The following is a 25542-nucleotide window of genomic DNA, read 5'->3' as shown; positions in this document are numbered from 1 at the left end:
TGAATCATTACAGATGTAGTATGCCTCACGTTGCCAGTCCTAGAGCTAATGAGAAGATTTATTTATTCCAAAGGTTGCTTGATACAGTTGATTTATTTTATTTACTTTAATTACGTACATAAGGTGAAGCTAGCCTTATTTCATTATTTACCGATTCAATAACAAAAAGAATTTAATTGAGACAATGTAGTGGAAATGGTTAGTCGCAGACAGGCGCAACGAAAACAAGCTAAACACATAAGCTTTTGGCCAAATTTCCTTTTTCTGAATTAGATAGCAAAACACACACACACACACACACACACACACACACACACACACACACACACACACACACACAAAAGACCACTGTGTCTGGCTGCAGAGTCACTATTCCACCCTGGACTTTCCACTGTTTGAAGAATTTAATTAAAAAAGTTGACAGTTTACATAATACAAGGGAAGTTATTATGTGCTCATCAATTTTCATCTGCTGTGTTATATATAATCACTGGTTACACAGCAGAGCATAAGCTTAATGTTGAACAAATTACTCACATGCACAATGACAATGCTGCATATTAAATCTGATATTCACTCTACTGAAACTGGACACTGAAGGAATATTGTAAGTGATAGTACAAATATATTTAGTCACATTTATTAGTTTATTATATTATTAATTTGAATTTATTGTTAACTACCTGAAGCTCCACAACTGTATTACTTTTTATTTAATGACTGCTAAAAACTAAAGTAGAAGTTTTAGATTATAAAATGTCCTATTACATAGTGTATTAAAATAATACTGTAGAAAATTAAAGAAATGAAGACAAGGATAAAACAGAATGTATTACAGTTATAGTAAATGATTTTGTGCACTGAAACTCATGTATTACACAATTTATGTACAATAAGATGTTTTTTTTACTTTAAGATGACATATCATGGTTGGGTCTTATGACTTTTGTAAGGAAGGTTAGCTACTGAGTAATACGTATGTTAGCCACATCACAAAAACAGGGGAAAGCATGGAAACAGAAACCATTCACCAAGTGAAGGCAAGTGTGATGGACTAACATATGAATAAAAAGTGCTGATCTGAAAGGATGAAAAAGTATGTTTGATACTTTGGAGCCCACTCATTCATCTCAAGTTTTTAGAAGTAGGTGAAGACTATCTAGCGAAGGGCACAGTAACAAATAAAGTAACAAACATGGGAAGAATATCATGACACCAGTCTTTGTATTAGATATGTTCATATATGTAACTTATAACAGTGCACGGAGAAATAGGTCAAAGTTGTTAAAGAAGACTGAGTTAGGAAACACATGTTTGGACTATCCAGCTGTGTCGATGTATTACAGAGAAACTACTGCATTAAAATGTATAAAGAAAAGCCATTGGAGGCTGTGCATACTGTTAAAGATTTAAGCAGAGACTTAATGGATTTTGGGTGGGTATTGATGGAGATTAAAATGGTAGGTGAACCCCCAGAAAGGAAGGGGTATGCCTAGGCCAGGTAAATCCATGGAAGGAATGACCTGTATTGTTTACTTCTGTAGAAAGGTGATGAGGGGAAAACTCAAGTCGAAAAGATTAAAAAATATATTATACAGTACCAGCCCATTACATTAGGTGTGAATGCAGCCCTTACAGGAATATGAAGCTGCACAGTGCTGAAATGTTCTCCAAAGCAGTCAACAATTAATAGACTTACCTGAAAAATGATGATTCTTGGAATTTTCATTTCCGTACATGTATGACTTATCACAGATAGTGGAGAATGGTGTAGATTAAAATGTCCGAATGTCATTCCTTATAATAAATAAAGACTTTAACCCTGTCTACCTCAATAAATTTGTACTGTTAAAAACCATCATTTAAAAACACTGTAACATGAATAACCTTGAATAAAGGTAATGAGATAATGATCAAGCCTCATCGAATAGGACAAATATCTCTCATGGGCTTCCTTAAACTATGAAAATGTGACAGTTTGTGTGCCAAATTGTTGGAGAGTGGTGGTAGTACAATAAAGTGTGCAAGGTGGAAGTAATTTACTAGACTGGAATACAAGAAACAATATAGTGGTTAAATCAATATTCACTAGTAATTAGAAACAGTTATGTTAAGAAAGAAATGAGGTCATTGCAAACACACATTAGATTTTAAATGAGTAAGCACAAATATTTGACAAAGACATACTCAAAGGGGAAATGCAATCCTTGGTAAAGCAATTAATCATAAAATGAAATGACTGAGCTAAGAAATATGCATGTACATTCAGTATTGTGAAGGAATAAAACTGAGTTTGGTCATTTGAGATCGTAGGTTTAGTAACGAAAATAATTTTACAAAAATTGTAAGTTACAAAATGATTTTAATTAATTATGTAAATTGAGTTTCACAACATCTTTTGTCTACATAGGGGGTGTGATCTGTATGTAACTTGAGATTATACGGAATAAAGTTCCACCTTTACCCTCTTAGGTCGATGAAAGATGTTCATTGTAACTGAAAATGTAATTTAAGTAGTTTGTAAGTTTTGGGACATTACATTGGGGGAGATATTATTATTATTATTATTATTATTATTATTATTATTATTATTAATGTATGTACAGACAGGATGCGAAAACTGCCAGGTACAGACATCGGCAAGGTGTCACAGTGTCTGCACATTTTCTCCAACTGTGGAGGCTCGTTTGTTCTTTGGATTTCACAGCTCGATGGAGCCTTTAAGCTAAAGGAGCAAAAGAATGCACGCAAGAATGTGCACAATGATGAACTGAAAAAAAAAAAAATCGCTGTAAGAACTGACTCATTCGACTGTTAATGCCGAAGCAAGATGCTTGTATGTTGCAATAGGCTGTCATAAGCTACAAGATCTGTACACCCATCATTGTAATTTAGGATGTATACCAAAAACAATGGATATAAAATACAGGAGAGTTACCCCTAAGCTGTTTGTGTCATTTAGTACCTTGGATACATTAAAGCTCTCTTCCAGCACCTGCACATGGCAACTAGGAGTAGTGGTCCAGCAGCATAGCATTATGGTACTGTGTAACAGGATCAAGAAAGTAATTAACTCTGGGAATAGTGACCAGAAATTATTTATGAGGTTAAGTTGATATATATACACACATCAGGATGTCGGATCGTACATCGACTGTAGCCATCAATCCAATGCACAACAACGAAACACTTTAATCTGTGAAATACTTAACATTTCAAAGTAGCCAAGGATGGTTTGAAAAAATTCAAAAATTTCTGCAATTTGCACAACTAAAAAAATGAGAGGTGAAGGAACTATAGCATATGATGATGCAGCTAAATAATATCCCAACATTTTGAAAAGAATTAATTAAAGAGGTGGATGCTGACCTGAACAAGTTTTCAATGTAGATGAGATAGGATTCTGTAGGAAGCACATGCCTGAAAGAACTTACATTTCAAAATGTGAAAGGTTGGCATCTGGGTATAAAATATCAAATGAACAGTTAACTTTGCTCCTTGATGCTGCAGGTGATTTTAAGTTACAACCACTTTTAGTATCTCTCTCCTAAAATCCAAAGTGTTTCATAGGACTGAACAAAAAACAATTGCCTTACATCTGAAGATACAACAAGAAAGGTAGGATGAGATAAACTTCTCTTTGAAGACCATTTTAAAAATTACTTTCGCCCAGAAGTAAACAAAAAAAGGCTGAAGGACAAATATTTAAGCAACAAGGATAATGCTCCAGAGCTCGGTAAAAATTATCTGCTTATACACCAAACTGATGATGCGTCTTGAATAAAACAGTTTTGGAAAAAATACACCTAAGGCAGTGCAGACATTAGTGAAGCATGGATGGAATTAAAATCAACCACATTGAACCAAGTTTGGAAAAAAGTCTGTCCAGAACGCATAAAAAATAATGAACCTAAAGTTGTTTCTCTAAAATTAGGAACCCATCTTGGTTTGGAGGAAAATGGTCTTATTGACCATGTAGATGATGACAGAGAAGAATCTCTTCAAATGATGAACTGATCTAATTAGAAACAGAACGAGCACGTGATGAAGAGCCACAGCCTGCTGTGTGCCTACAGCTAATGTAAAGAACTTGTCAAATGTGTTTTCTTACTTTTGAGCAGTAAATAAACATCCTTCTTCAAAATGATTCCAATGAAGAACTCAGAATTAAAGTTTCTCAAGGAGTAAACTTAGCCATTGCCTGTAAGAAAGCAGGGCAAGGCAGATTACTATGCACAAATATTTTAAGCTCAGTCAATAACACTAGCAAAGAGTGAGGACGGAAGAATATAATAGCTTAGTCATTCTTCATGTTAATGTCTGTCATTAGATGAAGACAGTTTCTAAATACATTTTTATTGTGTGTTTAAATATCGGCAAGTGATTCTTTTTAATTTACATATTTATTTTTTCAATTTCTGTTTATTACTACATTGTTTTGTACTTTCATTTTCAAGTAGGCATTTTTATAGGAAATAGAAACAAAAAATGCTCTATGAACTACAGATTAAATATTTTATAAAGAAATGGAACAGATCAAATTACATCTGTATGGGTTTGTATAAAAATTATTGATTCGGTTCGTTATACGGTTTATCGCATTACTGCTAAATTTTACACAATGTATCTAGGCTGTAAGGTGAGGTATAAGTGTGTATGGAATAATATCAGTTATAATCTCCCAAGATTTTAAAAACATATTTGACTAAGTACCACAATGTTGATTGATAATAGAAATCAGAACCTTTGGAGTAACTCTGTAGTATGTGATTTACTGTAAGAACATGAACAAGCAAACTAGCCATTTTCCACAGGCAGAAATCCAGAAGGCTGCCGGTACCTTAAATGAGGATCACTGAAGGAATTAAGACTGTTATACCGAGAAGGCTACTGCTTACACTAAAAAAACTGCAATCCAATGTGGACAGTAAAACAAAAAGTCAATTTAACATGCAGTTTTTCCTCCTCCTTAATTCACACAGTTTTACAAGTTACTGTGTTTACAGTTGACGACAATGTCATCTTACATACAAGTCTTAATCATCTGGTTACATCTTCACATAGTTTATTTCCACCTTCCTTGGTGATCTACATCTTTCCTTCAGTTCAGATAGGTTCAGGATTTTCTTGGGTAGCCTTCTGCATCTCTTTCTGTTCACATGTTGTTTTCCCTGTTTCTCCATTAACAGCATACAGATTCAACTTCTTACGGAAGTTTTAATTTCTCTCCTTATGCAGCTCTTCACTCCCTAAAGAATCTAATGTTTGGTGCTTGCAGTTTGCTGTCATCTTTCCTTTTATTTGTCCAACTCTTGCTTCCATACAACAGTAACACCATTCTTTTATAAAATTTAATTTTTGTATTTTTAGTTTTGCTTTGTAGTTAAGCATTTAAAATTAGTGCAGCTTTGCTTGTAAATTGTTACAAAATCATACTTTGTGTCACAGGCTACATACTTAAAAAACGGCACCTTTTTAATTATTTTGTTGTTAATTATTGTTGTTAATTACTATCTTTGACTGAACTGTGTTTTACCTTGAAATGCCATAACTTTTGTCTTAAGTAATACGATTGTATTCTGTATATATTTTGTCAGTCGATGTACTGCTAGCTGTAGACCACCTTCACTTTCTTGTAATACTATGATTTCATCTGCAAATAGTGACGCACTTAGATTAGTGTGTTTATCTAATTTGTGGATAATTTCATTTCTAATTTTTAAGAACACTCTCAATATAATTATCAAAAAGAATGCCGGAAATAGAACATGCCTCTCTCACCTGCCCTTTTTGCTCCTGTACTTCGCACAATTTTTGTTTCACAATATAAATATTTGATTTATCTTACGAGATTTGGGGAAGCCTTAGTCACTCCTTATTCTCCATATTTCAACCAATTTGACTGAAAGATTTCTCAAAATCTATAAAAACAATGCATGGTTCAAGATTAAATTCTCTTTATTTTGCCCAAAAATCATTTTACTGTAAAGATATTGTCACTACACAAACATCCTTCTCTAAAACAGCTTTTATCTTTTTGAAGAAGTGTGCCAACTAGAACCATTATTCTATCGTTCAAAATTTGAGAAGTCTAAATCACTGGAATTTTTCTAAAATATCCAAGAGTCAGAGAACAGAAACTTCTCATCCAATGCTAATCACAAAACAATCCCTTTTCAACAATCAGATCCTAGCTTGAATATTTCATAGTAATTTTGACAATTTAAATCATGTCTTTTTGTAACTCGATAATTATCTGTCCAACCTTAACTGTATCACTTATCTGTTAGTATTAAGATAAAACTGGATAAGTAGAATTTGAAATCTTAATTACTACTGTAATTTTTGCACTAAGGAAGTTTACAAACCTGCTTCCAAGTCCACACTGAAGTGAGTAGTCAGACAGATCATGGCAAATGCAATGAGGGAGACAAGCCAGTTATCTGATAGAAGAAACAACAAACCTAGGTGCCACAATGGTTAAAACTGCACAATGGTTAAAACTATTCCCAAAGTATTTGCATGCATGGTCAATGAGGTAACAATGAAATAAGCATGGAAAATTGTTGGTTCATGAACTTCCTGGTTTATTTTAATTCAAAGAGTTCCTCACTGCATTAGGTGAATAAACTCTTGTAAATGTGAGATTGGAAACAGAAAAATGTAGAAGCAGAGCAGGAGGTGAAGCATGGTCTCGAAAAAGATGCATACAAACACTGGTGAGGTATGGGATCTTAACTGCACATGAAACTGCAAAAAGGTGGGAATTTAAGGAGATGGGACCTGGATAAACTGAAAGAACCAGATGTTGTACAGAGTTTCAGGGAGAGCATAAGGCAACAATTGACAGGAATGGGGGAAAGAAATACAGTGGAAGAAGAATGGGTAGCTTTGAGGGGTGAAATAGTGAAGGCAGCAAAGGATCAAATAGGTAAAAAGACGAGGGCTAGTAGAAATCCTTGGGTAACAGAGGAAATATTGAATTTAATTGATGAAAGGAGAAAATATAAAAATGCAGTAAATGAAGCAGGCAAAAAGGAATACAAACGTCTCAAAAATGATATCGACATGAAGTGCAAAATGGCTAAGCAGGGATGGTTAGAGGACAAATGTAAGGATGTAGAGGCTTATCTCACTAGGGGTAAGTTAGTTACTACCTACAGGAAAATTAAAGAGACCTTTGGAGAAAGGAGAACCACTTGCATGAATATCAAGAGCTTTGATGGAAACCCAGTTCTAAGCAAAGAAGGGAAAGCAGAAAGGTGGAAGGAATATATAGAGGGTCTATACAAGGGCAATGTACTTGAGGACAATATTATGGAAATGGAAGAGGATGTAGATGAAGATGAAATAGGAGATATGATCCTGCGTAAAGAGTTTGACAGAGCACTGAAAGACCTAAGTCGAAACAAGGCCCTAGGAGTAGACAACATTCCATTAGAACTACTGACAGCCTTGGGAGAGCCAGCCCTGACAAAACTCTTCCATCTGGTGAGCAAGATGTGTGACAGGCGAAATACCCTCAGACTTCAAGAAGAATATAATAATTCCAATCCCAAAGAAAGCAGGTGCTGACACATGTGAAAATTATCGAACTATCAGTTTAATAAGTCACAGCTGCAAAATACTAACACGAATTCTTTACAGACGAATGGAAAAATTGATAGAAGCCGACCTCGGGGAAGATCAGTTTGGATTCCATAGAAATGTTGGAACACGCGAGGCTATACTGACCCTACGACTTATCTTAGAAGAAAGATTAAGGAAAGGCAAACCTACGTTTCTAGCAATTGTAGACTTAGAGAAAGCTTTTGACAATGTTGATTGGAATTCTGAAGGTGGCAGGGGTAAAATGCAGGGAGCGAAAGACTATTTACAATTTGTACAGAAACCAGATGGCAGTTATAAGAGTCGAGGGACATCAAAGGGAAGCAGTGGTTGGGAAGGGAGTGAGACAGGGTTGTAGCCTATCCCCAATGTTATTCAATCTGTATATTGAGCAAGCAATAAAATAAACAAAAAAGTTCGGAGTAGGTATTAAAATCCATGGAGAAGAAATAAAAACTTTGAGGTTCACCGATGACATTGTAATTCTGTCAGAGACAGCAAAGGACTTGGAAGAGCAGTTGAACAGAATGAATAGTGTCTTGAAAGGAGGGTATAAGATGAACACCACCAAAAGCAAAACAAGGGTAATGGAATATAGTCGAATTAACTCGGGTGATGCTGAGGGAATTAGATTAGGAAATGAGACACTAAAAGTAGTAAAGGAGTTTTGCTATTTGGGGAGCAAAATAACTGATGATGGTCGAAGTAGAGAGGATATAAAATGTAGACTGGCAATGGCAAGGAAAGCATTTCTGAAGAAGAAAAATTTGTGAACATCGAGTATAGATTTAAATGTCAGGAAGTCGTTTCTGAAAGTATTTGTATGGAGTGTAGCCATGTATGGAAGTGAAATGCGGACGATAAATAATTTAGACAAGAAGAAAATAGAAGCTTTCGAAATGTGGTGCTACAGGAGAATGCTGAAGATGATGGGTAAATCACATAACTAATGAGGAGGTATTGACCAAAAATGGGGAGAAGAGGAGTTTGTGGCACAACTTGACTAGAAGAAGGGATCGGTTGATAGGACATGTTCTGAGACATTGAGGAATCACCAATTTAGTATTGGAGGGCAGCGTGGAGGGTAAAAATTGTAGAGGGAGACCAAGAGATGAATACACTAAGCAGATTCAGAAGGATGTAGTCTGCAGTAGGTACTGGGAGATGAAGAAGCTTACACAGGATAGAGTGGCATGGAAAGCTGCATCAAACCAGTCTCAGGACTGAAGACCACAACAACAACAACTGGACATGGTTCCATACTACTTCCCATTAACAGTATACTGTTGTAGTAAAAAGTACAAGTCTTTTTGTACACTATCACAGTCTGGTGATCCGCTATAAGCAAAAAATGGAAAGTCCAGGATGGATTAACAACAGATTCCTGCTCCTGCCAGGTGCAGCTGCTGTCTGCAGTCCAGCCACAGCAGCCATAGACAGTGATCACTTTTTGTGTGTGTGTGTGTGTGTGTGTGTGTGTGTGTGTGTGTGTGTGTGTGCGCGCGCACGCGCGCGTTATCTATTTCAGAAGGTCTTTTGGCCGAAAGTTTAAATGTATAGCGGTCTTTTTGTTTGCCTGTTTATTATGAGCAATAAAAACACATGCATAATGCTGAAGTTAAAAGAAAGATCGAAATATACTTAGAACTGAAAATAAATAGGAATTACGACAATGGCACATCAAGAAAGTTTGTGGTCTTATCAAATGTTTCATACGGTACAGTTTTGTGGAAAGATATCAGATGACTGAAAAAGGCCATGGAAAAACATATTGGTTATGTACATCAGCACTGTTTCTCATACCTATTAGAACCCATGTCAAATCTCTGTTCTTAAAAGAAATGTTTATTCAAGTAGGAAAGGTATCAAATGCCCTGGGTTGCACCAGAACATAAGGCAGGCTTCATTATTTAAATTCTCACAAACACTGGGAGCAAAATGTATACAGCATATACAGGATGTCCAGTGAGTGCCCAGCAAAGAAGCTCCAATTTCAAAATCGAATATCTTAAAAACTAAGATGGATAGATGAGTGGAAGAAACAGTATGTTTATTATGAAAGCTGTAAGAATTTTATGCACAAGTTATACAGGTTTCAAAACAGCCTGAAAAGCAAAAGGAGGTTAGTGTGCTGAAGGAACAGGATGAAACAGGTATTCCAATGAAGAGTGGGTTTTTCTGCTACTGGTAAACCACGGTTAGAACACAGTCCTACAGAAAAAAGGCACAGTTTTAAAACAGAATTTAATGCTCCAACAAGTCCTTGTGCAAAAATCATTCACAAGATATTCATCAAATTGCAATGGACAGGCAGCATGGCTGATGATCGGGCGAAGAATGTTAGCCCCCATGCAAACAGTAGTTACTCCTGAAAATGTCACCACAGTTTCTAGAATTATTTAGCAAAATCCAATGAAATCCATCTGAAGAATTGCAGCAGAGATTGGTTTTAAGCACTACAGCATGCAGAAAATATTGAGACAGACACTGCACATAATTACATTCAAAACGCTAAGCAATCAGGCCATGCCTGTACGAGCTGTTCAAAAGACAGCTGACTTTGCAAACCAGTTTCTCACGACTGGTAATGAAGGATTTGAAGCTGACTGCATATGGTTCACAGATGCAGCACACTTCCATCCGAATTCACTAGTAAATAAACAAAACTGTCAATTCTGGGGTTTCCGAAATCCTCATTTGTGTGAAGAGAAATCACTGTATTCTCCCCATATAACTGTCTGGGCTGCAGAGTGCAGCATAGGCATTACTGGTCCATTTTCTCATGTGAGAAACGATCACCAGTGAATATTACACTGGAATTTTGGAACAATCTGTCATCACACAGCTAGTGCTGGATGATCGACCAGGCACCGAGTGGTTAATTCAAGATAAGGCCAGACCACATCACGCCTACTGGAGCCATTCCACCACATTGTACAAACTTGAACAATCTGTGTGGCATCTGCATACATTTCCACTGAAACATTATAGGATGTGATGCAAATTTCATTGTTCATTTGCACCACTTCCATACTGTGAATGGTGGTCATTTGTAAAGATTGTGATGTGACTGCGAAGACAAGGTTAATTAAGCACACAGACACTGTACAAGCTGCACAGCATACAGTGCTATCTGTAAGCAGCTTTATGACCATTCTGAAACTTCTATATAAAACGCTTACAGCTTTCACTATAAACATACCTTTTGTTGCACTGTATCAATCTTAGTTTTTCAGACATTTAATTTTGTAGTGGGGACTCCTTCATTAGACACAATGTACATGCAGCCACTGAACATCATAGTATCACTGTCCAATTTGCAATAACTCATACTTCTATGTTAAGATGTTCCAAGGTTTAACTTTATTTTTACCATAATAAATGATTTCTGTTCATGCAATGGGTAAAAGGGACAAGGGAGCATTTTTTTGTTGCGTGAAATTTTATGTAGGATATACTGAGATATAATGCAGTAATTATTTTTTATTTTTTTCATGAATTATAAGGAGTTGGCTCTTTTATGGCTGGATGAATTCAAACCTCTAGGTATTTATAATGAAGGAGATCTATATAAGAGTAATCCGAAAACTGCAATGACACATGAAAACATTGAAAAATGATATTAAATGTATATGAAATAGTTGATAGCATAGCCATAACAGAAAAATGAGTACCTTATAGTTTACATGAAGAATTTTCTGTAAGAAAGCTTTGTGCAAGATGAGGTTCTACATTTGTTGACTGGTAGAAGGGAAAAAATTAATGGCTAAAGAGAATTCAAATGATTTTTATACAATTTGTTATGTTAGATGTGATGTGGGTCCAACATTTCATGCATTAAACAAATCATTAACAAAAACAGTTTCATGAATCAGTGCCCTACGACCAAACAAGGCAAAGGCATTATCATTTGCTCACAAGTTTTAAGAAATCATCCTTCCGGGATAAATCAACTTACTTGAAAAAAATTGTCAAAAAACGTTTTTTACCTTGAAAACAGTCTTACTGCTGGCCATAAAAATTTTCACTTCCATCCAAATGTAGCTAATGTTGGTAGCATTTCTGAGGATACTGTGAAAGGAATGCCATATTTCGCTATGGAAATACATCTTTTTCTATAAACATACCCGACTAGCTCATAGCAACTTGTAAACTGTGACACACAAAACATTACCTATAGGTGTGCCAATATCATTTTCCTTCCGAACTTTTATTCATCATTTAGCTTACAATCCACCATGGTTGCAGTAGGTGGAAATTGAAGAGAGAATACTGTGCATTAATTGTATATTCTTAACAAAGAAACTTATGCGGTTAATATTTCAGCGGATGAAGTATTGAAATATTAATGGGGATCTACTTACGCGAACGATAAAATTGACTTGTGGTAACAAACATATTCAATTACTTTTATGTAGCTCCCACCAACACAATGACTAGTAGTTGCCATGATTTCTCAAATTACTCAAAAGAGGTAAGCTTATATGTTTGGCAAATTGGTCAAGCACCCACTCGGTTTCATTACAATGAAAAATTGAAGAATTTATAATTGTGACAGATAGTACAACTGACAAGTTTAATGTATTACCAATCAATGTGTATTGTATTTTATACCAGAGTACAATGTAAATTACTGCTAAGAAAAATGGAACTTCTGTACAATAGCTCTGAGTTTAGTACTACATCATACAGACCAATAACTGGAACATCACATAGAATGTGAATTGTTATGCCTCCTCAACATATACACTACAGAAGGCGCGTGCGCGCCCACACACACACACACACACACACACACACACACACACACACACAAAAGAGAGAGAGAGAGAGAGAGAGAGAGAGAGAGAGAGAGAGAGAGAAACGAAATATTAATTAAATAATTGAGCATTTTCTATTACTCCCAAATTTTTATTTTCAACTTACTAAATGTTCAGTTACTCTCGATGATAAAACAAAGTTTTGATTTTAATCAGTCATAACATTCCTGCAATATACAAAATCCATGAAAATGAATTTTAAGAAAGTTCTATCAAGTAAAGAAAACTGGAACATTTCAACCCATTCCAACACCACCTTAAATCACAATTCGATCATGTAAACAGTGTTTCAAAACACCTTGGAAGATACTAGGGCACCTGAAGTCGTCTTGCAAAGCAAGGACATATGAGAGCAGCAGGGACAGTGCCAAAACTGCGCAGACAGTTCACTATAAATAAAATCATCAACCGAATTGCATACTTTTTGGATACGCATTGTCAATAAGTGACTTTCAAACGGTAAACAAAATAAGTTGGTGGTCAGGATTTTACATATTCCATGTGTCATTGACCGCCCGCTTATGTCCAACACACTTCTTCAGTCTCTACACCAACAGCAATGGAAAAATAGCATGTAGAGTTGCTTTGTCAATGCTGCTGCAGACAACAACTTGGACAGCTAAGTAGCAAGAGCTAGCAACTTATTTGACCCTATCAAAGCTTACTAATTTTATTTTTTTTGGGGGGGGGGGGGGGGGGGCGCCTCGTGCACTGAGTGTTCTGTACAAACTTAATTATGTGTGCATATAGTTCATCCTTCCTGGGAATCGATAATCTCAACGACTCTTCCCTGTTATCGATATAAAAAGAAGCAAGCAGGGGACTTCAGTTTATATACGCAGAGAGAGAAGATATAACATAACATTTTTATTTACTTATTAAAACGTGATTACATCTTACATTTTATGTTTGCATGCAGTAATGTTCATCTATTGCTCTTCTGGTGGATGATGAATGCAATTTATGCGTGTACAAATGGCAACACACATTTTTATGTTATATTATTACAATTTAACAAGTTTCAGATAATTGACATTATTTGTACTGTGAAACATTGCTTCTTGTGATTGTTGGTCAACAGGATAGGTTTTGATGAGTGAGTTTTTGAGTATTAAAATATACAACATAAATGGCCAACTCTTTTAATTGAATTGCCATAAACGCCATGGGTCTTAATATGTGACATAAATTTGAAGTTGTCACCTCTACCTGTTTCTGAGAAAAAGGGTTCTTAACAGCCCTTTGATTGTGGCACCATACACAATCATTAACCTGGCTCCAGGGAGGTAGGATGCCCTTCCCTATTCCTCCACTGGGGTAATTCCTGCCTGGCACGTCCACGTCGCGGGGATGGGCATCCTACACTTCAGTAGGCCGGAGTGCTAGGATGGCTGAGTTCAGGCAGGGACCCAATCCCGTGGGGTATAACACGGAACCCATGCCCAGGGTTACGGGTGAAGACCTTAATGGCAGCAACGGCGGAGAAGGAAGACTTCGGAACGGCGTAGCTGGCAGATGAGGCAACCCTCCTTTCTGGGGATTAAATGAGAAGGGAACCACTGCCTTGTGGTGGAGGAGAAACTCCAAAGGCTAAGCGAGACAACACCAACAGAAAATCCTTGCTTACGTTAGGCCTAGCAAGCCAGTAGGAAAGTCTTCATATATTGCTTTCAAAACACAGACGAGCCTTGGAACGAACCACTCAGGATTTGACCCCACTGCTTCTTCAAGTACTGGTGCAAATGATGGGAGACCTGATGATATTCATCAGTACAAGATAATGAAACCAACTGGACTAAAAAATAACCTAAATATTGGCACCCTTAATACATTAACCCTCAATGGAAAAATGGAAGAAATGACAGATGTACTGTATTCAGACGAGGAACCTGTATTTGTTAGATCAACAATGCATCCATGAAATAAGTGTAACACAATTAGGCTGTGTGTTAAAACAATGACAGTGTCTGTTCCATACGTACCTTGTTATTCTTAAAGAAGAACTGTGTGGTTAGGTTTTTACTGCTTGTATATGTTCAATAGTAAACTATTGTAGCAGTATGTGGATGTTCACCTGCAAACTATTAATGAGGCTTATCGAAAGTTAAACAACAGTGCACTGGCTATATTAAATGTGTATATGGGGGGTTGAACAGCAAAAGTAAACAACTGTAAAACGTAACTGTGCACCTGATGGTTACATCATTTAAAGTAGTCTGTGTCTGACTTCCACCCCCCCATTTTTCAGCCAGTATATCAACGCAGTACATCGACACGGGGGCAGTTGGAGGGGGAGGGGGGCAGCAAGCAGGCAGACGTCACATGCTACAGTCAGTTTAGTACTGTATTTCCTTTCCTCTCCTGTGTTTGTACCCTGGAACTCTGCTCTCTGGTCCAATTTCATTTGCCCCACCCTGTACAACAGTATTAAAAACTAAATCTGCGACAAAATGCATTAATGAGCCACAGTGAAATGATACAGCTATATATAACATGACATTATCGGCCACAGAATTAACACTCATTGTGGGGCTATATTGTTCTGACCCCTCTCCCCCCTCCCGTCCCCCCACCCCTCCATTCCCATCATATGTTGCCATGAGCCAGACGGTTCTCACTGCTGTGTTGTGAGCCAGGTCACATGAACAGGTAAGAGAACAAAGCTTATATAGAATGCAAGTTTATTCAATAGATTGGTGCTGATTGATAAAGTCACATGAAAATGATTAAAGAATGAAGTATTTAGATGCCCCTCCTCGGCCACACAGTTCAAATCTCCAAAGACTCCCAAAGAATTTTTTATACATCTAGTACAAAACGAGAGGGAGGATCAAGAAATGGTATTATTTGTACAAGAAACGGTATTATTTGTACCAAAAGGATAAAGAAGGAAATTTGGAGTTCAATGTCTCATTAATGATGTGGTTAACAGACGCTGAACACGGTCACTAATAGAACACGAGAGGAGAAGAAAACTGACCATGTCCATTTCAAAGGAAACATCGTAGCATTTGACTTACTCAAATTAAATGCAACCACACAAAACCTAAATCTTTGACTCCCGGAAAGGCATCTGAACCCAGATCCTCCCAAATATGAGTACAGTGTTTCAAACACTTCGCTCAGATTCAAAAACTGAAATATCAGTCATAAACAATACTACTGTGTGCAAAGTTAAGTGAGCTGTAAGCCTAGAACTGAAACAACAGAAGATGAACTAGAGATGATGCCTTGTAATGATAATTGTAACCATTAATATGCAGTGTTATGTACAATTACTTACAACAGTTGATGTGTCCCCCTACAGATGATGTTTGCATTTGCTAAGCATCCGAAACTCTTTGCGAAAACAATCTCTTCCCTATATTTGGATAAAATCACTTAATTTTTATTAACTTTTCCCCTTCATAACAAAACAGAACTGTTTCCCTTCATTTACTTTGCTCTGTGTACTGATTCAAACATAATTTCAGCATGTATGCAATTCCGATATGTAAGGTGTGGGTTTTTTTTTTTTAAATATACTTATACTGAGCAAATCAGTTGCACATCTGCTTTCAACTCCAATAACAGAAAATGATAACATAAGATAAACATTTAATACTACCTGACACATTCAAATAATATTTATGGTAGACACCCAGTCCAGAAACCTTTTCTTGTCAATACATTCTCTAAATACTAGACACATGGAACGTTGAAATTCTTCGTGAAACTATAAACAAAAAATGATGAGAAATAAGAGAACCAATGAAATGGGTTATGTTAATGCAAGTTCTGTTGTTGTCAAAATTAGGGTTTTTATATTTACCAACTGACATACATATAAAAAAACCAGGGTCAAGGTAGGTGACACCTACACAAACACAGTTCAAACCGGCAGGCCTGTGGATGACATTATTTAAAAAAAAAAAGAGTTAACACCAGAGTATACTAAAAAAATGTAAGAATGCACAGAAAATCCAACCTGTAAAGAAAAATAGTTATGGTTTATCTACAAATAGCACAGCATTAGTGCAAAAAGTCTGCAGAACGAAGCAAGAAACAAGGTTAGGTTTTAATGACAGTAATCACACACAAGATAATGACAATATAATGAAATAATATGGTAGTGAGTTCTCTCCATTAACAGTATGAAAAAGTACAGCTCTACAAAGAAATACTGATGACTAGTGAGAACTGTAATTGTTTACCGTAACATACGACATTAGAACATATTCCAAATCCTATGGCAATAAACAGACTAAACTACATGAACAGTTCTATCACAAACTGGGCAAAGGTGATGGGAATGGTGAGCACGCAAAGATAAAGAAACTAGTGCTGAGATATAGCAATCACCTGCTTAATTGTAAACCGCAGACAACAGATGTGAACGCAGTAGGTTTTTCTGAGAGAGCACCGTGTGGATGTCCAACTACAGCTGTGACTGGCCAGTCAGCAGCAGCAGTTGTGAGCGTTCGCCGCGGATCATGATGGCACACGCAACGAGGCCCACCTGCCCCGTGGCTGGCAAGTACTACAGCATCTCCCGCCAAACCTTCCTCCTGGTCAGTACTTCACACAAGCTTCCGCTACTGGCACCGCAACCAATTCTGCCTGCGAGTCGTCAAGAAATGGAATCGTTTTCATTATCAATAACTGAGAACAACTGATGATATGTTAGCGCAGTAACAAAGTTTCCGATGGGATGTGTTACTTGTGACATTCTAATAGTATGTGCTTTTTAATTTGATGTGCTTCCCATGATGAGAAGAGCCCTACAAATTGAATAACACTGGCTAGTTGCAGTCAATACAATAACCTACAAATCTCTCAAATGTCGAGAAAGTAAACAAAAATCTGCCATCCACTGTGATGATTTCGAATAGTGACCCTACAACAAATAAACTGAAATGAGTAAAAATAGAATTACCAACATTCAGCTAACATTCACAACTGCAATGAATGATTTCTTGGATAAAAGGTATGCAATAGGTAACAATGACTCAAGTTATACTATTTCTTTTTGAGGTCTGACTAACTCAATGACTCGGCGAATTTTGTATTTTTTGAAGGATGTTTTATGCAAGTAATTTTCTTGTTTTTGTCAGTAACTGACTAGTTTTTAATATATTCACGTGAGAAACTGTTGTCAACCTTAAATATTACAATTAAAAAGAATTGGAAATCACACAATTATATTCATGAATAAATTAACAAAATTCAGCTTTCCCTTCTACCTTTCTATATGACTGGCTAGGCATTTTCATTATCTCATATATTATTTATCAAATTCAGCAAGGGTTTTCTGAAAGAAAACAATGACATTCTGTAGTCTTAAGAATGTGCTCTTAAAGTAAGCATCTATTTAATACATTGAAACTTTTTTGGGTCAGCAACAAGACAATATGAAATTACCATAGAATGCACAATTTTCAATGGGAAAGGAATCATTAACACAATGTGACTGATACACATAACCTTCTAAACAAGACTAACACTACTTGTGTGTAAACTCTGAACTAAGACAAACAACCTCAAATAAGGAGAAAAAAATTCTGATCAAGCTATGATTACCTTCTTATTTTCAGAAGAATCCATCAATATCTTCCTAACTTATCTTATTTTCAACAACTCACCAATAACTTCCTATTTACTTCAAATTTAGTGGCAACCATGAAAATGAATTTCTCCGTAAAAATGGAAATATAAATCTTTTAATTATTATTACAAGCAAATAGAAAATAATACAATTAAAAACCAGCTATTACATCAACAATTCAAAGGAGCTGGTAACTCAAGTTACATGTCAGGTAGATCTGTTGAGCCTATTTATTTAAAAGAGCGCATATTCTGTTGCACAAAGGAGAAAATACTGAACGACAAACAGCTGACAGAACCTATACATTAACACAGCCCAGCACACACATGCAGTGCCCTGTAGAACAACAAAATGATCGTATGAATGTTATGACCCACATTCCATCGTGGATTCTGTAACAATGGCCCTTAAATTACAAAGAACTGAAAAAAGCAATTTAATCAATAAAATGTTCTTTGACGCACAGAATGCAAAAGTGTACTGCAGAGACGAAAATAACAACACAAAACACAAAGCCAACAATTGTGAAAACAACATAGGTGATCAGGTGAGTGCTATTTCCAGCATTTTAACAAATGTTTATGTCTCTCAGAGAATGCAGTGTGTTGTTATACAATGTGCGAAGGAGCAATGGAAATGGAAATGCAAATGGAATATAGCTGGCATAAGTGATCCAGAAATCTATTTCTACTTACAGCATCCACAGTACTTGGTTTGTGCATGGTACAGAAGCAAATAATAAGTTTATTTTATTACGTGTTTCTGTGTGGGGAAGAATGGCAATTAGCTTATGACTTGCATATTCCTTTTAGTATCTTCACTTGTTTTTATATTAGAAAGATAGAGGCTCACATATAACTTTCACTAGTAAATAAGTTTCAGGATTGTGGCCACTATGAGAACGTAATGGAAATGTTGAAAACTGGTGGAAGCTGCATTGCTAACTTTGTATGATCACTGCAAACTATGCTGGTAGTGCAGTGGTGGGTAGTGTGCTATTGTTGACGTGTAACTTGTGCACATATGAGGAGAACTATACATAAAGGCTACATCAATTTTCAATAGTCAGGTACTAATGAAGAATCAACCTGAAAATGAGGTTACGGTCCTACACAAAGAAATAAATTGACTGAAACCTTTGATACAATCTCTCGTAGACCTGTCTGGTAAGACAAAATGTTAAAGTCTGCATTCAAACATGCAGTCATCCTACCACACCATCATTAAACTGACACACAGTCTCATAAGCAGATGTAATAGAAGCCAGGTCACCCAGTATTAAGACTACACAAAGCAAACAAGCCAGCAACCTTGAAAGAAATCTGATTAGATTTTGCCTGAATCGCCTCTTTCCCTGCTCCAAATTAAAATAGAAGTAACTAACAGTCTTGTTTATACTTATTGTCTGTTTGAGCTAAAATTTTAATGCTGATGTTGCCCAATGAGAGCTTCACAATCAGGCATCAAGCTGCAACTGATAGTACCTGGCTGACAATTTAGCAGGAAAAGTTCCATGTGGCACATGACCAGTAGGCTAGCATACAATTCTTATCATTAATAACCATAAATATGTTTGAGGCATTGCCTAATTCTGATGATGAGAATGAGCCAGCTGTCCCTGCCACTTCTCCTCAAGCAGCTGCCCTTCCTTTGGCAAAGCCACAGAGGTAAAGAAAGACATTTCTCGATATAGGCAGCTCAAACACAATGTGTACGGTGGAAATAAATAGAAAAAATAGGCCAAGTGAGGTCCAAATTGAATCCAACTGTGAACCAGGTGAATAACCAACAGTGGTGGAGTTGTGATTAATCACTTGTTCCTATTGGCTGATAGATTGTTCCTATTGGCTGATAGATTCAGACATACAAACTGTAGTCAGTCACAGATAGCCTAAATTCAATATCATGGAAATGACTGTACAGTATTAGTAGAGACTAACCTTAATTTACCTTGCATTTGATAGGAATATTATACTTACGTTACAGGGGAAATGAAAAAGAATACCAAGATGCAATAATGAACAAATCAGACAATTGCCTCAAAACAACTACCATCACAGCCTCACCACGTTGTAAACATTCTTGATATTCTTGACAATATTTTCATACAGGAATTAGTAACTATAATACTGTTACAGTGATGATGGTTACTAAAGGTAGAAATATAGGACAGTATTTGTGGTTTGGCATACATAAAAGACAACCAGTTACAACCAATCTGAAATATGAATAAAAACAGTTTTAATCAAACACAGACGAGTTTTGTTAATGTGCACACATATAATTAACCACATTCTACATAAATATGTAATGCAATAAGTTACGTAATGAAAAATGTTGGTTCGATGGTACTATAGCACGATTAAAATTACTTGACGGTTGACATTTCATGTGCTGGAGGGAGTTTCCTCCAGGATGCTCAACTTCATGCCTGAACTTTTAACTGCTGCCAAACTGCCACAGCAATTGGTCATTTCACGTTCAGTTCCTTGATTGGCTTTCTTTCTTGACATGTTTGCGTCCTGAATCCTGGGTCTGGCAATTTTTATTTCATTACACATGATAACCACAACAAAACCAACACAGAAACACAACGAAGCCAACTAAACACACACATTTCATACCCAGCATTAACTGTAACCACAACAAAAACAACAAAGACACACAACAAAGCTAACTAAACATACACATTTCATACCCAGCATTAACTGTATGCAACTGAATCCTTCCGAAGAAGACCTGATTCAGTGTGACATATTCAATTATCATCATCACAAAGGTCAGCTTACATTAAATAAGCTTCGCACAAAATTGTGTGCAGCCAAATTTTTGAAGGCTCCAATCCATCACTGCAACTGTATGGTCAAAGTCACAAATATAGGAATCTAACACAGTGTAGTGGCATAGTGATGTACAAGAAGGTCGTTGGTTCGAATCTTGTCAACTGCAAACCAATTTTTGTTTATTATTTTTATTCAGTTCATTCATTTAAGTGTAATTTTTTAAAATTTCTTTTACTTTGCTGTGCCATTTTCATCAATGTATTGGCGGTTTTAGTTGCTCTTATTTATTTTCCTATCATTCTTCATCCATTTGGAATCTGAATCTGTCACTGATAATCTGCAAACAAAGGCCTACCAGGACTGCTCACCAGCTGGTAGCATGGCAGCTCCTGTAGCCAGTGCAAGGACAGTTCAGGCGAACAGTGATAGCAAGAAATTACAGTTTGCTTTTTGCAGTGAAATTGAAATTTCCTTTGGTTTGCTTGTAGATGTTAGCTTTAATTGTTGTGAACAAAGTGACTGAGATTTTCGTTCTGTCTGAGATTGTTGGCCGCCATTTCCTCACATTGTACACCACACAGCTGTACTTGGGGTTAGGACATGAGTTTAAATTCAGGGGCACAAAATGCATTGTCTGCAGAAGTTCAGTCATTGATTTTTAAGATCAGCTGCTGACAGAGCACCTTGCATTTCCATTATATTAAGACAGCTGCTACCAACATTGCTCTGCATTACTTATTAACAACATTTGTTAAGTGACCCACCATGTTTGTGTGTCACCTGTAACTGAGCCGCACCTGGCAACATTGTAGTGGCAAATAACAGATGTCAAATGTCAAGTAATTTTAATTGGACTATAGTCAGATAATTTCCCACATACTGATATTATTGAAATTTTGCTACGAAAGACGATGTAGGGAAACTGATATGAGAAAACTTAAGGGCAACTTATGCACCTATGAGGAAACTATACATAAAGGCTACATCAATTTTCATAGTCAGATCCTAATGAAAGATCAACTTGAAAACGAAGTTCCGGTCATACATGAAGACAATAAACAGACCGAAACCTTTGATACAGTCTCTCATAGCTCAGGCTGGTAGAGCAAAATGTTAAATTCAGCATTCAAACATGCATTAATATGTGACAGTCTTTCTATCATGCCATTATTAAATTGTCACACAGTCTCACAAGCAGATGTTACTGAATCCAGATCATCAAGTATTAGGATCACACAAAGTGAACAAGCCAGCAACATTGAAAGAATCCTGATTAGTTTTGCTTAAGCTGCCTCTGTCCAGGTTCCAAATTAAAATGGAAGCAACCAACAGTCTTATTTATATTTATCCTCTGAGGTAAAATTTTAGTTTCGTTAACTATGCAACAACTCGTGAGCTTTAAAATGTCCACCTGGTTACAGTATTAGTCTAATATATTAAATTCACATGTCTAGAGCCGAAGAGACAATTTTGCAAATCAGAATTGTTATTAACCTGATTAAGGAATTTATTTTACAGATCTGGAGTAGAAACTGCACTTATTCGCGCATTTGGGGAAGGACAATGCTTATAGAGCACAAAAAGCGAAGCAGCAAAAATTTCTGTATTTGCAAAAAGTAAATAACGTAACATGTAATTTGTCTTATCAGAAACATATGAAAATTCAGGATCTGCTGTGTGTGAATAAATGAGTCACAATTTTTATGTATCTTTTCCATAGCACTATTTGCTACGTAAAACTCAAATCTAGTTTGAAAATGCTGCAATTCCTAGAAGTGTACAGCCAAATATGAAGATAACTATCACCAGTTTTAGCAAGTAACAGTAGTGTTAGCTCACTGGTATGTCAAATTACCTTGCTCTTTAATGAACATAGTCAAATGAGAAAAAAAAAAGAATATAATTAGGTGCAGACCAATTAATAGTTTCAAGACGGATGCTAACTTGTAAGATAATAAATATAGAACTTAAGTCTCCCTGAAGTTTACTGTCTGGCCTATAACAATACAATGCCAAAATACTGAAACATCATACAATTTTCTTTAATTTCAAATAAGCAAACAGCACTTTTTATTTCAAATAAGCAAATAGCAACTACACACTGACAACGTAAAAATACCAAGGACACCAATACTTCAAGTTACGTAAGAATTACATTTCCACAAAGATTTATATGGCAAAGCACTAAAACCACAGCTACCTAGTTTATTTACGGATATCCTATCAGCTTATGTAAAAAAATGGGGAATAGCTACAATTTAACAAGTCATCTATAGCTGCCAAAAGCCAATCAGGAAAGATTTAACTATTCAGGCCGTATCCGCTGCCATTTGCCAACCTCTTCGGCTGCCATCTAGATGGCTCTGCTATATCTCCATAAGGAAGAAGGGATACTGTATACACAACCACTCGCTGACCACCTCAGCTACCAAACATACATCCACAACTAGCAGGTGGCCAAGCTTCAAGTGCTGTCTGCCGCAACAATCCCAAGTGCTTACAAGCTGAACACCGTCTGTGCTCGCCTCCCAAGTTAATAAACTTTCTGGACAACAACCACATGGGGACAACGTGTTGTACTTGTTATTTTTAGCAGCCGGTACAAGATGTGCCATGCCTGTTGCATCACTAGCACAGAGTGCATCCACGACTATGGTGATAAAACTGTGGGCACTATTTTACCTCTGCAATGTCACATGCTTGCAAACAGGTTGCACCATACCCATGCAATGTGGCAGTGTTTATGCTGCCACACAATCACGGAACAGCAGATCACTTCAGGGGCGCACACAAGGTTTACGCTGACCACACTCACAGTTCCTAAATCAAGAGCCACTCTGGAAAGCAACTATCACCCAGCAGTTCAACACCAACCTTGTACCGAGTTGTAGCAAAAACGCTAGCCTGCGAACAGCTGTCTACAAAGCAACTGGGAGCTGCCTTCTCACCACCGTTAAGCTGAGTTGGCTTCTACAATGGAGCATCTCAGACAGGTACCACGGCTAGCTAGTGTTCTCGTATTCGGAGACTGTTATTCTACAATTCTGCCTACAGAATTAGACTTTCTGCTACTTTTCCGTGAACTGGTTATTCATTAAGACTTTTGTATGCAATCCTTATTATTATTACTATTATTATTATTATTTCAGAACTGAGAAGTGTACATTTATATCAGTGTTCACAAAATTGTTGTCATTCGTCTACCTGAGAGTGAATCTTTTCATGCCAAGCTCGGCAATGATTGCTACAGTTGACAATAAGAATAAGGTACATATTAACTGCATCCGGTCTTGCTCGCCACCTGGTGTACATTATCCTCCGGTGGCACCTGACGCAGCTCTGCATGTTAAAACCATGGCTGGCTCTTCTCCTGTGGGTGGCTCTGCCCACACATCAGTTGGTGAAGAGGCTACAGTTTCATTCCCGCAGCGCTGGACCTCATCTGTCACCCAGCTATTGCTCTGCTTAGGCTGTGCCTGATGCCGCCGATCTGTGTCTTTGCCTGGAACGATGTAGCCATGGTCGGCATCCCTTGTGGGGATGATGCACTGCAACAGCACTGGAACTGAGTCCCATGTTTGCAATGTTTCCTTTTCAGCCACTTTTGTACAGACCTTCTCCCATTCCCCAGTTTAACAGTGTTTCTCAGTGTGCTTTGTCATGCAACCTGCACCAACATTACTGACCCACATACCACTAGACAACAATGTGGCAGGTGCCTAGATTTCGGTGTAAATTCTAGAACCACTCGGCCTTCAACCGTCTCGAACACATGATATTTTAGATATGAGTGTGAGAGAGTGGAATCCTACCTACTGCACGTCACATGTCTGTGTGTGCAGGTCTAAATTCAGTAGCAGGAAGAATGTAGACGCGGTGGTCGAAGGGCACCGACAAGTACCTGTCGGGTAGTCCATGGATGTTTAGTGTGTACATACGAGAGGACCATGGAGTATTTATGTAACGCTCTGATAATAGTATCAGTGGCTATTATTAGTGCATTGCTATTCATGGATTTTAAGCCAACTCATTTGTAAATATGATTAACTTTGTTTCTGACGTGAGATGATATGAATGACTTACGAGAAGTTAACATGAGAAATGAGAATTTTGTTCTGTATGAAGTTCTAATATATCGTTAGTTGATGAAAAGTAACCTTTGAGTATCTACTTATTTCACAAGTTGAGAGAGAATTTTCAATATTCCTTAACTAGCATCATCCTTCGGAGAAGGAGTTTGTAGAGATTCCAGCAGCCGCCTAACTAGCGAAGAAGATCAACTGCGCACACGCAAGTAAGTCAACTCGTATAAAGGAGGTGGGAAGGTTGCATACATACACTTCACACTCTTCTGTCGTCCACACCGTTAGAATGTGGCGACCGGTATGGAAGGACCGGAGAAAAAATGAATTTTGAGACAAAAACAAGAGAAAAAGATATCAAGTGTTGCCATAGCAACCGTACATAACCATTTTAAGAAACTGGATTCTGCCCAAATACCGGATGGAGAGAACTTGTGAATGTAAAAAAAAGGGAAGACATGAGAGAGTCACAAGGTTAAAAACTGGAGAGAAAATCTCGACGTATTACACCAAGAAGAGAGACGCCCAGAATGATTCGACTAAGAAGATCCAGTGCGGGGAGCATACAGTTCAGGCACAAATCACAGGGACACAGACGTGGACAGCAATGTCCAACGCCACCGGCACCAGTTGCTGTTCACCGGTGCTGACCTGCCTCCACATCC

The 25542-nt window shown here is 37.1% G+C and overlaps 1 protein-coding gene across 4 annotated transcripts in view; it reads right to left on the bottom strand.

The window, feature by feature from the left end:
• LOC124614037 (bromodomain-containing protein 3-like) overlaps window positions 1-25542 on the bottom strand; it is a 103163-nt gene that overhangs the window by 27658 nt on the left and 49963 nt on the right. For 2 of the 4 annotated variants that reach the window (XM_047142866.1, XM_047142867.1), the window contains exon 3: window positions 16770-17027. The exons of the other annotated variants lie outside the window; for them this stretch is intronic. The gene's annotated coding sequence lies outside the window, so the exon portion shown is untranslated. The remainder of the gene's footprint in view (window positions 1-16769; window positions 17028-25542) is intronic. 4 annotated transcript variants of the gene reach the window in all.

Source organism: Schistocerca americana, chromosome 4, assembly GCF_021461395.2.
Source record: "Schistocerca americana isolate TAMUIC-IGC-003095 chromosome 4, iqSchAmer2.1, whole genome shotgun sequence".
NCBI lineage: Eukaryota > Metazoa > Arthropoda > Insecta > Orthoptera > Acrididae > Schistocerca > Schistocerca americana.
The sequence above is the reverse complement of the archived record's forward strand: the minus strand, read 5'-3'. Positions and strand labels throughout refer to the sequence as shown.